Raw genomic sequence first — 18023 nt, 5'->3', positions numbered from 1 at the left:
ACACTATGAATTTTGGAAAATAGTGATTTTGTTTTTGACCTTTGGTTACTAAATCAATGGTAACTCCTTGTTGGAAACCTTGATTCATATGAAACTTATTTCATCAGAAAATAGATTGATATATTTTTTGATAATAGCTTTCTTGAGGGTATTGGAGCATAATTGACAATATGAAGTATTTGTTCAATGTGCCTCTCGAACTGTGTTAGAAATCGAGCTTTGGTCGATTTCGCATATTTTGTTTTCATTCGTTTCAAATAGATTTCATTTAGTTTCCTTCACTCAATTGAGGTTTATATTAATGCTTGAATTTTGGTTTGCTCATCTGTAAGTTATTTACATTCTTGAAACATACTGTGTAACGTTTATGCTATATTGTATTGACTCATATAGGCATATGTATATCCCATTGTTTCACATTTGCTTTCGATATGTGCCTATTCCAGTTTCATTCCTTTGGATATTGAATTCATCTAACCTTCTTATTTGAATTGAGCTATATATAATTGCTTGGAATCTATAAGTACTCTTGCTTTCATTTCTTGTCAAAACTGAATATATTTATGAAAGATTATGCTTGCAACGTATTGACTCATAAAGGCATATGTACGTTTTGTTGTTCTGCGTGTGCTTCCGATATATGCTATTTATTGTTCATACTATCCTTTTATACTTTGGTGTTTGTGGGATACTATGAACCTTTACCAGAAATGGTAAAGGGAGTTATGCATAGAGCCTGCGATGCTCTATCGGCCCCCTCTGACTGCACCTAGACGTGGGTGGATGGAGCTCCCAGACGTGGGAGACTTCTGTCTGGTGGTCATTCAGAAATGGATGAATCATATTCTGTCTGTGGTCCCACTACACCTTCTATATGTTTGATATGATATCCAGAGCTTTGGTTATGTATTTATGTATGTGCTTTGGATAAGAAAGATATGAATGCAACATCAAATACGATGTTTCAGCTTCTGTTTCATATTCGTTCTTTGATATGCTCAGAAATGGTTTATATGCCGTTGATATGCTTTGAAATATTTCCTACGCTATTGATATGTTTCGAAATGCTCCCTATGCCTCTGAAATGTTCCTATGCCATTGATATGCTTCGAAATATTCCATATGCCATTGATATGTTTCGAAATGTTCCATTTGTCATTGATATACTCCGAAACATTTCATACGCCATTGATAAACTCCGAAATGTTTCATTCATTATTGATATGCTTTGAAATATTTCATCTATTATTGAGATGTTCTAAAATATTCCATATGCCGTTGATATGCTCCGGAACATTTCCTACGCTATTGATATGCTCCAATTACTTTATGCTCCATTTGTTTTGGAACCAAATATGTTTCGATTGAAATGACACATATGATTTTGTATCTAATGAGATGGTATCCTTGAGAATTCTTGTATTCTGTCTTGCATTATGATACCTTACTTGTTTGAATCGTTCCTTTTGTTCTGAATATGTTTTGTCACTTGCTAAGCTGTTTTTAGCTCACTCCGTTGTTATATAAAATATTTTAGATAAGCTTGTCACTTTTTGAGATGTTTGAATTGGGCAGAGGTAATGGAGAGCTATTCAAAATTATGGACAAGTCTTATTGGTTATTATGTTATTATTGTATAAGTATATTTTGTATATAATAAAATGTTGTCGATGAACCGAAATGGATATACCTTGTAATAAGTGTTAGAAGATATCTCTTATTTAGAATTTTGGAATATTAAGTCTAGTTTATGATCATACGAACTTGTGTTAAATGGTTGAAGTTATGATTGTATAAATTACTTAGCTTGTGGATTTATAAATGTTATTCATGTTTGTTAAGTTGGCTTGGGTTGCCATAAATATGAATTATTGAGTGATGTGATATATGATTATAAACTACATTGATTTTATAGATGTGAATTCAATAGAATATTTTTTAGTGTCCTCAAATGTTAGTTTGAATCCTGGATTGGTTTGTGATGAAAATTTTAATATTATCCATATTTTTGAGGGGTGTGGCAAAGTGGGAGGCCCATTTTGTCACCCATAAAAGGGCCAGGTGGTGGTACCACCAGATTGGGTGGTTGTATCGCCCAGACATAGTCTCCCAATCTATGTTAGGCGGTGGTACCACCATACTAGGCAATGGTACCACCCAAATACAGTCTAGAAGCAATGGAATTACTAGACTGAGCGGTGGTACTATTCAGTGTTAGTGTTAGACTAGGTGATGGTGCCGCTTAGTGTCAGACTAACAAGTGGTGGTACCATCAGTTGTCAGTCTTATAGATGGTGGTACCACCCAGTAATGGCGGTGGTACCGCTAGTATCCCGGAAACCCGAGATGAGATATTTTTTAGCTCCGTTTTTGAAGCAATTTGGAGTCTATAAATACTCTAGCTATTACTTCTTGAACAAGCAAGAATTAGAGTAGAAAGGGAAAAGTATACTTGAGGAAAAAAAGTATGCAATCTCTCTTGAAGTGTAAAGTCATCTTTTCCTAGTATTTAGAAGTTTTTCTAAAGGGAGAAATGAGTTCTAAGTGTAAAAAGAGTGATGTAAAGATTCTTTCTTGAGCTTGTGAAAAGGAAAAAGTGTTGTAAGGGTAGTTGATTTTCGCCCGTTAGAAAGAAGATCGATAGTAGAAGCTAGTGGCCTCGAGTGAAGAGGAATAAGGAGTGGATGTAGGTCACGACGACTGAACCACTATAAATCTGGTTTGTATTTACTTTATGCTTTTCATTTACATTGCCAACTGATTTCTTACTCTCACTATGCTTTCGTATGTTTTTAAGTTAAACATCTTTCCAATACGATTTCATCGAACGAAGTTTTCAAATCTATATGATTTTATGGAAGTACTAATTCACCCCCCCTCTTAGTGCCAATTTTAGTCTTAGAAGTTGATATCAGAACCAAGTTTTTCTCTGTTTGGTTTAACACCAAAGTGAGATGGCTTTTCTGGCTTTCAAGAAGGTCACTCTATCATTCATCTTTCTATGTTGAATAGGACGGACTACATGTATTGAAAAACACGAATGAGAGTTTTCTTGCTTTCTTTGAACTTTGATTTATGGAATATTGTCAAATATGGTTTTCAACAACCCTATAAACCTATGAATGAATGGAATGATTTTAAGAAAAAATCATTTTCGTTAAATGCAAAAGCTATGAGTGCTTTGTTTTATACTTTAGATAAAAATGAGTTTAATCATATTTTGACTTGTGAAACTGCACATGATATTTGACACACTCTTGAAATTACACATGAAAGCACAAGTAGAGTTAAAGGATCAAAAATTAATCTTTTGATGCATAGTTTTGAATTGTTTCAAATGAAATTAAGTGAAACCATTAGGGACATATACACTTGTTTTACGGATGTCGTTAATGGTTTGAAAGCACTTGGTAAATTTTTTTTTAATTTTAAACTTATTAACAAAATATTAAAATCTCTTCCAAAAAGTTTAGATACAAAAGTAACGACAATACAAGAAGTAAAGGACTTGAATAATTTTTCACTTGAAAAACTTATCGGGTCTTTAATGACTTATGAAATGACATATATTATACATAACGAATATGAGAATAACCTTTCGAAGAATAGGAAGGATTTGATACTTAAAACAAAATAAGACTATTCGAGCGAAAGATCAAGTGATGATGACATAGAACTTTTGATAAAAAAATAAAAAAATTCATAAAATATGAAACTAAGAACAAAAACGAACTAAAAAAAAAAAGCTGCCAAAGAAAAAGAAAGCACTCAAGGTGACTTAAGATGAATCAACTACATCTGAATACGAGGAGCAAACTAATAAAGGCGAGATGGCGAACTACGCCTTAATGGCTCTCATCGATGAGGTAAGTCACTCAAACGAAACTCCTTTACTTTACAATGAATTACTTGATGCTTTAAATATTTTATTTGATGAATTTAAATTAGTTGATAAAATTATAAAATGCTAAAAAATGATCATACCTCTCTCTCTAGTAATTTTAAAAAATTAAAAAATGAGCATGATAATTGTATGTTAACTCATTGCACTAAATGTGAAGAGTTAGTTAGACTTAGTTAAGAATGAAAATGTATTGCTAAAACAAACGTTAGAAAAAATTAAAATTGGTAGCAAATCATTAAACATGATTCTTGCCAATAAGGGTCATGTACATAGAAAAGTAGGAATTGGTTTTGTGAGTAGCAACACTCAACAAAAACCGACTTTATTTGTTAAAGGTGTTGAATATCGGATTTTGATGATGAATTAATTAATAAATTATTTGATTAAATCTATATGTTGAGAAAAGTATACAAGATTAACTACGATAGCAATCAAGGCATAAAGCAAAACGAAGTGCTAGAGTCAAGATCATGATTTCGTTATGAGTTCGAGAGTTCGTCGGAAGTCCGGACATTCATCGGAAGTTCTGTTGGAATTGACCGAGAAGTCCAGGAGTTTTCCAAAGAAGCTCATCAAAACTCACCAAGAAGATTGTCGTGAAGTCCAAGAGTTTGTCGGGAGTCCGCTAGAACATTACTGAGAGATCATCGGAAGTTCACCGAAAGATCGCTAGAAGAAACCTAGACTAACCAGACTTGATTTGCTCAGTGTATGCATTAAGAATCGTAGTTAGCACATAATTAGGGTTAGGTTTGAGAGATAATCTCACTAACTCGGTTAAAGGCCAATTGGGCCCGTAATTGGACTGGTTTGGGCCGAATTCAAGGCCCAACCAGGTTGCTAGACCTTGTTTGGCGGTGTCACCGCCAGACTGGGGTGGTGGAACCGTCCAGGGAACGATCACCCAGGTGGTCTGGGCAGTGGTACCACCGGTAGTTATTACCTGCCAAGTGGTGGTACCGCTAGAGCTCAGTATCGGAGACTTTGTCAAGAGATGGTACCGCTAGACTTTGTCAGGCGATAGTACCAACTAGTGTCAGAATGTCAAGCAATGGCACCGCCTAGTACTGGCTGTGGTATCACCAGTACCCTAGAAATCTAGGATGAGACACTTTTTGGCTCCAATTTTGAAGCCATTGGGGCTATAAATATCTCATCCTTTTTTGCATGAAATGGTAACAAAGTGCAATCAAAGTGTAAAAAAAAACTATTAGTGTTGGGGTATTAGAAGTGTTGTAAAAGTGAGAAGAGTCCTCCTCCTCCCTCTCTTTAGCTTTGTAATTATCCAAGAAGAGGTGTGAGGCTTATAAGAGTTATCTCCTAAATTTGTGAAAAGGAGAAAGTGCTGTAAAGAGGTGGTTGGTCTTCGCCTATTGTAAGAAGACCATTATTGGATACCGATGACCTCGACAGAGGAGGAATCAGAAGTGGATGTAGGTCACAATGACCGAACCACTATAAATTCCGATGTATTCATTCCTTTCTGCTTAATCTCTTTATTGCATTCAACTTTACTTTATTACAAACTATCCAATCCCCTCTTCTCTACTCATTCAAGAAAAACAAAATATTTTTTGTCAAAATTAAATTTTATCATACGAAGATTTTTAAATTGACGTAATTTTTCCACTAAGTAATTCACCCCTCCCCCCCCTCCTCCTTAGTGCCGCTTTTAATCCTAACAAAAGGATCCATATTGCATATTACCCTAAAGGTTAAGTGTAATTTTTATGGTAGACATGATCATTTTTCATATAAATGTCCATTAAAAAAGTATGGCTCACATAAATTAGTTTGAGTTCCTAAAGGAACCATGAATGACTTAATGTCAAAAGACAAGATAGGTAAATCTAACAATGAGGTACCCAAAGTTAAATGGAAACCTAGAACAAACATATCTTTCTTACAAATATGTCTACAATTGAAAGCTAGGAGCAAAAGATGATATTTTGATAGTGGATACTCAAGGCTTATGATTGGAGATCCAACACACTTTTCAAAGCTCACTAGACGAAAGATAATTAGAATTAGAATTATTTATAATAAATCAAACTTTTGATTGAAGATGTTTTGTTAGTAGACATAACTCATTAAGCATTAAATATGAATCTAATGCTTGCATACCAAATAAGAATAATTCTATGAATGCCTAAATGTTTATCTTAATGATTGTCATGATTTGCTTTTCGATTTTTAAGCAATAATGCATGATTTTGGCATAAAAAAAACTTGGGCATGCTTGTATGAAATCAATCACTTAAATTGAAACAAAAAGGGGAGAATGTATTTTTTTTTAAAATATCTCTAATGTCTTTCGATTTTTCAACAAGTGATTCTTAGTGATGAATATATTTTATGAATATCTTGAAATAAGAAAGTGACTTTGATGATTTGACAAATTAAATTTGAATGAGTTTTATCCGAATCATGAACTTGATACGTGAGATTTTTTTATGAATCAAGATATTTGATCTCCTAAGATTTCTTTTCGTTATTTACTAAAAAGGAGATTTATCAAAATGAATCAAGTCTTTTGATATTCATGGCTTTGATCTTTCATTATCTTTCATATTAACATCTTTTATGTCATGATTTTCATATGATTTATTTGTATTTATGTTTGTCTATCTTATGTTATGATTCAAACATTGATATAAAAGAAAACATTGGATCATTGCATTCTTTTCTTTTTTTTTTTATGACAATACAGGAACAGAAAAATAGTTAGCTTGCACATTGTAAAAGAGAAGCAAAAACTGCTAGCTTGAACGTTAAACTTTGGTATGTGCATAAATTCTTCTTATACAATTTTCAGATCATGATATTAATTTCTCGATTTTTATGACTTGAGTTTTCTTTTAAAATCAAGATCATTTCCTATCCTTCCTTCTATTTACAAAAGAAGAGATATATCAAAAATGACTCATGGTCTTTCGGTATTTATGACTTGATCTTTCATTTTTGATTATTGAAATATTGATGTAAATTTTTCTTGATATCTTATTTGTCATGATTTCAAAATTGATGTAATGGGAAAAGAATTACAACATTGTATTCTTCTCTTCTTTTTGACAGTAACAAAGGGGGAGAAAGTATTGCTAGCTTGCATATTTCAAAGAGAAGAAAACTTGATATCTTACACATTTCAAGGAGAAAAACTTGCTAGCTTGCACATCGTAAAGCAAAGCAAAATTGCTAAGCTTGCACATCTCAAGAGAAATTGTTATGACTCTAGTTAGGAGAGTCCTAATTGAGTTTTATTAAAATGGGGATTCATATAAAACCTACCTAGCCAACCCCTATTAAAGAGGTGAAGAGGCCAACTAAGGTTAGGATTAGTTTGGAGGTTGCTTCTTAGAGAAGCATTAGGAGTTGGATAGAAGTAGGAGTCTTGAGTAGGAATCTAATTAGGAGTTGGTTAGAAGTTGGAGTCTTGAGTAGCAGTCCTATTAGGAGTTGGGGTTTAGAAGCCCTATAAATAGTCATGTATTCATCCTCTTTTCTTAATAAATAAATCAATCCTTTTAGCAGCCTTTTAGTAGCAACCTGGAGGAAGGAATCCTTATAGAGTTCCAAGGAGGCCAATCCCCTAAAGAGATCAACCCCAAGCTTAGAATCCACTAGGGTTCTATCACGTGGTATTAGAACAGAATTCTTGGCATCTCATTGCCCTTCCATATGTTAGGAAAAGAGTCGACACTATGAGAGGGGGTGGGGGGTGAATTAGTGCAGTGGTAAAAACATTGGTTTCAGAAAATCTTTTCATACGATGAAATCGAACTCAGAAATATTTAACTTTGAAAGCGAAGTAAGAGTGTATTGAAGGCAGTTTGCAGTTAATATAAAGTGCAAGAAGTAAATGCAAACCAGAGAACACGCAAATTTTATAGTGGTTCGGTCGTCATGACCTACATCCACTCCACCAATTTCTCTTTCGTCGAGGCCACCAGCATCCATTATCGATCTTCCTTTAATAGGCGAAGATCAACCTTCTTCTTACACCCCTCTTCTCTTTTTCATAGGTTTAGGAGACAACCTTTATAAGCACTCACTCCTCCTAAACATAATTCTAAACTTAGACTAGATTAGGGGATTTCTTAAGTGATTGCAACAGCGTTTCTTCACTTTTAAACTCTTTGTGCTTATGTATCTTAACTAGGGATAAGAGGGGTATTTATAGGCCTCAAGTTGATTCAAACTTGAAGCCTAAAAACATCTCATCCCGGGTTTCTTGGGTTCGGACGGTACCACCGCCTATGCTGGGCAGTACTACTGCTAGTGTTAGTCTGACACTAACACTGCACTAGGCGGTACCACCGCCTGACTCCCTGCCATTGGGTGGTACCACCACCCAAACTGGCGGTACCACCACTTGGCACCCTACCAAGGGCGGTTCCACTGCCCAGACTGGCGGTACCACCGCTTGACATAATCTCGGAGACTGTGCCACGACGGTGTCACTTCTTGAGGCATTGTTTAGGCCATTTCATTAGGCCCAACATAGTTCTTACATGAGCCCAACTGGCCTCTAATTGGGTTGGCCCAATTCCAATCCCAATTACATGCTAACTATGAAATCTAAAACATTTACTAAGCTAAACAAGTCCGTAAGTCTAGTTTCTTCCAGCGAGCTTTTAGCGATCTTCCAGGGAACTTCCAACGATCTGTCGACAATGTTCCAGAGGACTCCCGGCAAGCTCCTGGACTTCACGATGATCTTCTTGGCGAGTTCCGACAAGCTTCTTCTGGCAAGCTCCTGGACTTCTCGACTAGTTCTTGTAAAACTTCCGACGAACTCTCAAACTCCCAACAAAATCTAATCCTTGACTATGAGACTTCATTTTACTTTATGCTTTACTATTATAATTAATCCTGCACATGTAAAGACACACTTCGATCTAGACAATTATTACTAAGCTTGAATCATGTTGTTCGGCATGTCATTGGTCCATCGACGCTTCGTTCGATTCTTCGACGCATCGTCGTCTCTTGCGGCCTATTGCCCAATCGGCTAATTGACTCAGCAACTCTGATATCCTTGGCTCAATATCTGCTCTTCTTGGCCTGATGCCCGAATCCATGGCCCAAAGCCTTCTGTTAATACATCGACCGATCATCTAGCCCGACGTCCAATCTTCTGACATGTTTTCCTCCGGCCCAACATGATTCTTCCTGCTTTAATTGTCTCTCCATGATTGAAGCATCCTGCATCACTTAAAACGCAGATCAAATCATAAACAATTATCAATTGGTTTCATCATCAAAATATGAGATTCAACAATCTCCCCCTTTTTGATGATGACAACTAATTGATGACAGAGTTAAACTTAACTCCTGGAGTTTAAACAAAGTTCCCTTATCAATATGCCATAACACCCAGAGGTTTAAACAAACTCCCCCTATCAATATGCCATAACTTTCAGAGTTTTAAACAAACTCCCTCTATCAATATGCCACATTGATAGAACATTGAATTCAAGCCGAATTCAAGTCCTTGCAAATATTCATCATGAATATTTGCAACACATCATCATGCATCATGATCATACTTCTCCCCCTTTGTCATCAACAAAAAGGAGAAGTGTAATTTGTTGATTCTCGAATTTTGATGATGAAGTCAATTATAATTTATTTTATCTAATCTATATGTTGAGAAAAGTATATAGGATTAATTACGATGGCAGTAAGATATGAAGCAGGTGTTGTGCCGAAGTCAAGATCGAGATCATGTTGGGAGTTCAAGAGTTCGTCGGAAGTTCGGACGTTCGTTGGAAGTTCTGCAGGAACCAACCGAGAAGTCCAGAAGCTTGCCATAGAAGCTCATCGGAACTCGCCAAGAAGATTATCGCAAAGTCCAGAAGTTTGCCGAGAGTCCGCCGGAGCATTACGGAGGGTTCGTCGGATGTTCGCCAGAAGTATGCCGGAAGCTCACCGGAAGTGCGATTGACACACCGGAACATAAATTGCAATAATCATGGCTTAGTTGTCATAGTTAGAGTGTAAATTAAGTTAGGATTGAGAGGTAATCCCACTAACTTAATTAGGGGCCAATTGGGCCCTAAGTTGGGCTGGTTTGGGCTGGATTCAAGGCCCAACCAGGACCCAGAATTTTCGGCCAATAGTGGCATCGCCTGGGAGACTCGGTCTCCCAGGAATTCTGGGCGGTGGTACCAGCCATGTCAGGCGGTAGTACCATCGGTAGTTATTACTGCCAGCGATGGTACCGCCCCTGTCAGGCGGTGGTACCACCAGAGCTCGGTCTCCGAGCTTTGTCAGGCAGTATTACCACCTAGACTGAGCAGTAGTATCGCCCAGTAGTAGATGTCAAGTGGTAGTACCACCCAGTAATGACAGTGATACCGCGAGGACCCCGGAAATCCAGGATTAGTGTTAGGACTCTAGCTTGGAGAGTTCTAATTGAGAGGGACATTCATGTAAAACTGTTAGGACTCTAGCTAAGAGAGTCCTAATTGAGAGGGACATTCTATTAAGACTCTAGCTAGGAGAGTCCTAATTGAGAGGGGCATTCATGTAGGAGGTTTTTTCTTAGAGAAGAATTAGGAGTTGTAAGGGAATATGAGTCTTGAGTAGGAGTCCTATTAGGAGTTGGTTAGAAGTAAGAGTCTTAAGTAGGAGTCCTATTAGGAGTTAGGGTTTAGAAGCCCTATAAATAGCCATGTATTCCTTCTCTTTTGATAAGCAATAGATGAATCTTTTCTGCAGCCTTTGAGCAGCAACTTGGAGGGAGGAACCCCTATAGAGTTCCAAGGAGGCCGATCCCCTAAAGAGATCAACCCCAAGTTTAGAATCTGCAAGGGTTCTATCACCTGGTATTAGAGCAGCGTTCTTGGCATCTCGCTGCCCTTCCACAGCCATCCATCAACCCTCTACAACCATCCAAAGCAATTCCCACAATTGCTTAAAAGATCGTCACCGAATTCTGTCATCATCTCCACCACCACGGATCATCATTTGATCTCCCCGTGAATTGCAACAGGTTCTGGTTTCCTACCTTACTGCTGCTGCAATTTAGTTATCCTTATTCGAAAATCCAAAAAAAAAAAAAAAATCGTTCCTATATTGCTGCATAAACTTTTCGTCACAAAGTTTTCATCTCTACGACGAAAGATACATTGCAGAATTCCAGCCGCATAGCACCATCTGTTTGATCTTGCTATTGTGCTCTTTCTATCCAAATTTCTATGAAATTTTTATGACATCTTTGACACTTCTTAACAGTGGATTTTCCTTTGGTTTTATTAAAAAATTCTCAATATAAACTACTGATCTTTTATGTCCAATCTGCTGCACTTGAATTGTAGAATTTAAGCCGCATAGCACCATCTATTTGATCTTGCTACTATGCTTTTTTTTATCCAAATTTCTACAAAATTTTTATGACATCTTTGACACTTCCTAACAGTAGATTTCCCTTTGGTTTCATCGAAAAATTCTCAATATAAACTACTGATCTTTTATGTCCAATCTGCTGCACTTGAAAATCTATGTTGCAAAAAATTTCAGCTGCATATCGTTGCCTTAACCCATCTATTTGCAAACTTTTTTGAATGAAATTTCTTATACACTTCATAGATCATCTTGGCTTTCATCTAAGATTGATCTATTAAGAAATTCATCTCTAAAAATGATTTTATGTTGCTGCAAATTTTCATCGTAACCCGCTGAAATTTTTCGACGATAATTCTGCAATTGCAACTTGCACCAATTTCCTTACTGTTATACTACCGAAATTTTCTTGATTAAATTAGATATCCTTGCTGTCATATAAACTGTGATTTTGCTATCAATTCTCTCCTCAATTCTCTCAAGTTTTTGGTAGAAATTACATCGAGAAACCGTTGTTTCTTCGACGACAATTCTACTCTTACAAGACAGCACATACTTGCTGCAACTTCCACGGATTTCTGTCAAACCTTTGCTACCATATACCTCAGATCCAAAACTTTCATCCACAGCCCTAAAACTCTACCAAACCACACCCTCAAACTGCACCCAAAACAGCCACAAAACAAGCCTAAACCGCAGCCTACATCCACCAATCCACCAACACTTTCGACCATCACTTCTCTCAACCTATACATGCCTTTAACCCAATAGCAAAAGAGAGATCTTAACATCATTGATTTGGGACCATATACTATGGCATCTAAGGAGGCAATCAATGCTAAATTCGAAGCCTTGGAGGCGCGAATGGAGGATAAGATTCGGACGCTCTTTACTGAACTCAGATTGGGCCGACCACTAAGCCCGAAGAAATCATATCAAGGAGAGAGCTTTGCCCAATCACACCAAGCCCGAAGAGATGACTTCCAAGGGAGGGTAGGCTCTATGACCAACCCCAACTATCGATGCATGAGAGTGGACTTCCCTAGATGGGAAGAAGGAGACCCGATTGGTTGGATCTCACGCGCGGAGCAATATTTTCGGAACCACAAAATCGTAGATGCATCTATGGTGAAAATTGCAGCTATACATCTTGAAGGGGATGCTATACAGTGGTTTAAACAGTTTGAACATACTTATGGAGTCCTTTCATGGCAACAATTCAAAGAAGGACTGCTGATCCGCTTCAGATCAACCGATTATGAGAATATTGACGAACAACTAGCAAAGATCCAACAAACCTCCACCATTCAGGAGTACCAAACCAAGTTTGAAAGGTTATCTAATCAAAATCATGATTGGTCTCAAAAATAGCTATTGAGGACCTTCATTGAGGGCTTGAAGCCGGAGATCCGAGGAGAAGTTAAAGCGCGACAACCGTACACGCTTATGGCAGCCATCTCTTTCGCACGACATTAAGAGGAGCAATTGAACCATGAAGCTCGGAGAACTAGGGTCGCTCCTCAACCAGTAATATTGAAGCCCTCAGCCCCCCCTACTGTCAACCAAGTCCCTGCACCAAAGAGGTTAACAGGAGAAGAGCTTTGGGAGCGATATGCGAAGGGGTTATGTTGGCATTGTGACGAGCCGTGGAGCCGTGAGCATCGCTGTAGTAAAGGAGGACTTCTTATGATTGAACCGATAGAAGAAGAGGTCATTGAACATTCAGAAGAGAGTCTTGAACATGAAGAAAAAGATGCAGAAGAAGAGCCACAACCGACCAAAGTTACGGTACAAACACTAGCTGGCTACTCAAACCCGCAAACGATGAAAGTTGGAGGCCTTCTCAAACAACAACCGATCACTGTTCTCATCGAGACGGGCAGCACTAATAACTTCCTAAATAGTAAGGTTGTTGTCCATATGAACTTACCTATTGAGAATTGCAGCAGGTTTGTCGCTAAGGTCGCCAACGGACGGATTTTGAAGTGTGATCATAGGTGCCCGCAAGTGAAACTGTTGCTGCAGGACCAAGAGATAATTGCAGATTTCTTCCTCCTCCCTCTTGATGATCATGAGGCCATACTCAGAATTAAATGGTTGATGACATTAGGTGATATTTCTTGGAATTTTATGCAACTAATTATAAAATTTTACAGTAAGGAGAAACAGGTGATACTTCACGGGAAATGTGAGGGCGACGTAACGACGATTTGCACAAAACAAATGGAGAAGGTTTTGCATAAAGCATGCAGCGGCTTTTTGTTACAACTTGAGCAGCAAATTAAAGGAGAGCCAATAGAATTTGAAGATCCAAACCTATTTCCTTTGCTTGCTGAATTTTCAGATATATTTGACAAGCCGCACAACCTACCTCTTACTCGTCGGCATGATCATTGTATAATGATTTTTCCAGTCAAATCTCTAGCAAATACTCAGCCATATCAGTATCCACATCTCCAGAATGATGAAATAGAAAGGATTTTAAAAGAGATGCTTCAAACAGGAGTTATTCGGCCAAGTTGCAACCTCTACTTTTCACCGATAGTACTTGTACACAAGAAGGACGGAACATGGCAAATATGCGTTGATTACCGAGCTCTCAATGGCATAACCATCAAGAACAAATACCTTATTCCAATAGCAGATGAATTGCTAGATGAAAGGGAGTACAAATCTTCACAAAGCTGGACCTTCGATCCGGGTATTATCAAATACGAGTGTACGAAGGAGACATACCGAAAACCACCTTTTGAATACACAACAACCACTATGAATTTTTGCTTTCTTCATAAGAAGGTGGAATATCTTGGGCATATCATATCAGAGGAAGGTGTGATGGTGGACCCCTTCCAAATTAAAGTAATGCAAAACTGGTCGACCCCGAGAAACATAAAATTGCTACATGGCTTTCTGGGTTTAACAGGCTACTACTACAAGTTCGTGAACAACTATGGAAAGATCAGTGCACTACTTACTTCCTTATTGGAAAAAGATATCTTCCAATGGTTGGACAGAGCCTCCGCTGCCTTCGACAAACTTAAGACAACCATGACGACGACGCCGGTGCTAACACTGCCAGATTTCAACCGACCCTTCATTATTGAGGCCGACACATCTGGAGTCAGAATTGGAGCCATTCTCATGCAAGATAGTCGACCACTCGCATACACTAGCAAGGCATTATCTCCCTCCTATCAAAATAAGTCAACATATGATAAGGAGATGCTCGCCATTGTGCACGCAGCAACGAGGTGGAGATCGTACTTGATCAGGCGATACTTTCAAATCAAGACTGACCATAAAAGCTTAAAATATCTCTTGGAGCAGAAGATATCTTCCCCCGAGCAGCAAAAATGGGTAACAAAACTTCTTGGATTTGATTTTGAAATAACTTACAAAAAGGGGAAAGAGAATGTTCTTGCAGATGCGCTTTCGCAGCTACCCGAGCAAGTTGAAGTTTCGGTCGTTTCACTTCCGACCAGCGACTTCCTTGAGGATATTAAGATAGAATGGCAGGAAGATTCGGAGACCAGTAAGATACAAAAAAAATTAGAGGAAGCACCAAGCTCCGTGACTCATTACAATCGGGACTCAAAAGAATTATGCTATAAGGGACGCATTGTGCTTGTGACAAATTCTACTTGCATCTTCAAGAGCAGATTTTGGACAAAGTTATTCCATATGTAGGGTACTAAATTGAAAAGGAGTATGACATATCACCCATAAACCAACAGCCAGACGGAAGTTTTAAATAGGTGCTTAGAGACAACCCAAAGCCACCCACCAAATATGACTACCAAAAGAGAACTCCAGACCCAACCAAGTGCCATTATTGATCGACGGATCGTGACTCGACGACGACGACCCACTAATGAAGTGCTAATAAAGTGGGCGAATCTACCAATAGAAGATGCCACTTGGGAGAACTATGACGACTTGAAGATCAAATTCCCAAAATTCATGAATCATCACCCTCGAGGACAAGGCTGATTTGAAGAGGGCGGGTCTGTTAGGACTCTAGCTTGGAGAGTCCTAATTGAGAGGGACATTCATGTAAAACTGTTAGGACTCTAGCTAAGAGAGTCCTAATTGAGAGGGACATTCTATTAGGACTCTAGCTAGGAGAGTCCTAATTGAGAGGGGCATTCATGTAGGAGGTTTTTTCTTAGAGAAGAATTAGGAGTTGTAAGGGAATAGGAGTCTTGAGTAGGAGTCCTATTAGGAGTTGGTTAGAAGTAAGAGTCTTAAGTAGGAGTCCTATTAGGAGTTAGGGTTTAGAAGCCCTATAAATAGTCATGTATTCCTTCTCTTTTGATAAGCAATAGATGAATCTTTTCTGCAGCCTTTGAGCAGCAACTTGGAGGGAGGAACCCCTATAGAGTTCCAAGGAGGCCGATCCCCTAAAGAGATCAACCCCAAGTTTAGAATCTGCAAGGGTTCTATCAATTAGACACTTTTAGGCTTCATTTTTGAAGTCATTGGGCCTATAAAAACCCCACCCTTTCCAGCATGAAAGGGCACGAAACCTATTGGCAAATCTCGAGTTCTTTGAGCCTTAAAGTGTTGTAAAAGTGCTAGAGTTCTCCTCCTTCCTTTCTATGTGTTGAGATCATTCAAGAGAGGAGTGAAACTTGTAAGGGTTATCTCCTAAACCCGGCAAAAGAATAAAAGCTATAAAAGGTGGTTGGCCTTCGCCTATTGAAGGAAGGTCTCTAGTAGACGCTGGTGATCTCGTCGGAGGAGGAAGCCGAAAGTGGATATAGGTCACGATTGACCGAACCACTCTAAATCTGGTTTGCATTTCATTTTGAGTAATCTTCTTTAACTGCAAATAATTTTATAGCAAAGTACTTCTCTTCATCTTGCTTTCACTACACTTATGCTCTCTTACGTTTTAAAGTAATTATCTTTCCGAATCGATTTCCTTCGAACGTACAAAATATTTTCTAAAATCGTATAAGTTTTCTGCTGCACTAATTCACCCCCCCCTTAGTGCGCTCTTGATCCTAACAATTGGTATCAGAGCAAGGTTCACTCTTAGTTTGTTTTAAATCCAAGAGAGATGGCATTTGCCAGCAAACAAGAAGGTCATTCAATTACACGTCCACCCATGTTCAATAGGACATATTACACATATTGGAAGACAAGAATAAGGATCTTTTTGATTTCAATGGATTTTGAGCTTTGGAATATTGTAGAAAATAAATTTCAAAAGTCTTCTCTTCCAATGAACAATTGGAATGAGCTGGAGAAGAAAACTTTCACTTTAAATGCAAAGACTATGAATGCCTTGTTTTGTGCATTAGATAAAAACAAATTTAATCGAGTGTTGATTTGTAAAATGACTTTTGATATTTGGCACACACTCGAAGTGACTCATGAAGGTACTAGTAGAGTGAAAGAGTAAAAAATCAACCTTTTAGTGCATTCTTATGAATTGTTTCGAATGAAACCGAGTGAGACCATTGGAAACATATACACCCGATTTACGGATGTTGTCAATGGTCTAAAAGGACTTGGTAAAGGTTTCTTGGATTTTAAGCTTGTTAATAATGTTTTAAGATCCTTTCCAAAGAGTTGGGACCCTAAAGTCACGGCCATTCAAGAGGTCAAAGATTTAAATAATTTTATTCTTAAAGAACTAATTGGGTCACTAATGACCTATGAAATGACATGTAAAGCTCATAAAGAGCTTGAGGATACCCTTTCAAAGAACAAGAATGACATGACACTGAGAACACAAGAAGACCACTTGAGAGAAAACTCAAGTGATGAGGACTTTGATGATGACTTGGCATTTTTAACAAGAAAATTTAAAAAATTTAAAAATGACACTAAAAATAAATTTGATCCCAAGAAATATCAAGTAATTTGCTACGAATGCAAGAAACTAGGACACTACAAGAGTGAATATCCCCATGCCCAGAAGAGGACACCAAAGAAGAAGGCGCTCAAAGCAACATGGGATGACTCAAGCGCATCCGAAGAAGAGGAGCCAACCAACACTGAGCAAGTTGCTCACTATGCGCTAATGGCTATTGGAGATGAGGTAACAAGTTCAATTGATGCAAATTTATTATTTGATGAACTATTAGATGCTTTTCATGATTTATCTGATGAATGCAAAACAATTAGTAAAAAAATAAATTGTTAAAAAAGGAGCATGTATCTCTTATTAGTGATTTCGATAAATTAAAAATTAAGCATAATGATAGTTTAGCTCCATGTATAAAATGCCATGAAGTAGAAACACTTAGAAAGGAAAATATGCTACTTAAGAAAACCTTAGAGAAGTTTGAGGTTGGTAGCAAATCCTTGAACATGATCATTGCCAACAAGGGTCACGTTCATAGAAAAAGAGAAATCGGATTTGTGAGTAGCTCTCACCATAATCCAACCACCTTTGTTAAAGGCCCTACATTACATATTTCACACCAAAAGAAATGTAACTTTTTTTGTAAATTTGGGCATGTAGCTTATCATTGTCCATTCAAGAAATATAGTCCACATAAATTGATTTGGGTTCCTAAAAGAACCTCAAATAACTCAATGCAATATGATAAGCAATTTAGATTGATTTTTTAGGCACCCAAAGTCAAATGGGTACCTAAAAATTATCCTTTTTTGTAGAAACATATACCATCACAAACTAGGAGCAAGAGATGGTACCTTGATAGTGGATGCTCAAGACATATGACCGGAGATCCATCTCAATTCTCTAAGCTCACTAGCATAGACGAAGGATATGTCACATTTGGAGACAACAACAAGG

The sequence above is a fragment of the Musa acuminata genome, chromosome BXJ1-8 (assembly GCF_036884655.1).
Source record: "Musa acuminata AAA Group cultivar baxijiao chromosome BXJ1-8, Cavendish_Baxijiao_AAA, whole genome shotgun sequence".
Taxonomy (NCBI): Eukaryota; Viridiplantae; Streptophyta; class Magnoliopsida; order Zingiberales; family Musaceae; genus Musa; species Musa acuminata.
The sequence above is the reverse complement of the archived record's forward strand: the minus strand, read 5'-3'. Positions refer to the sequence as shown.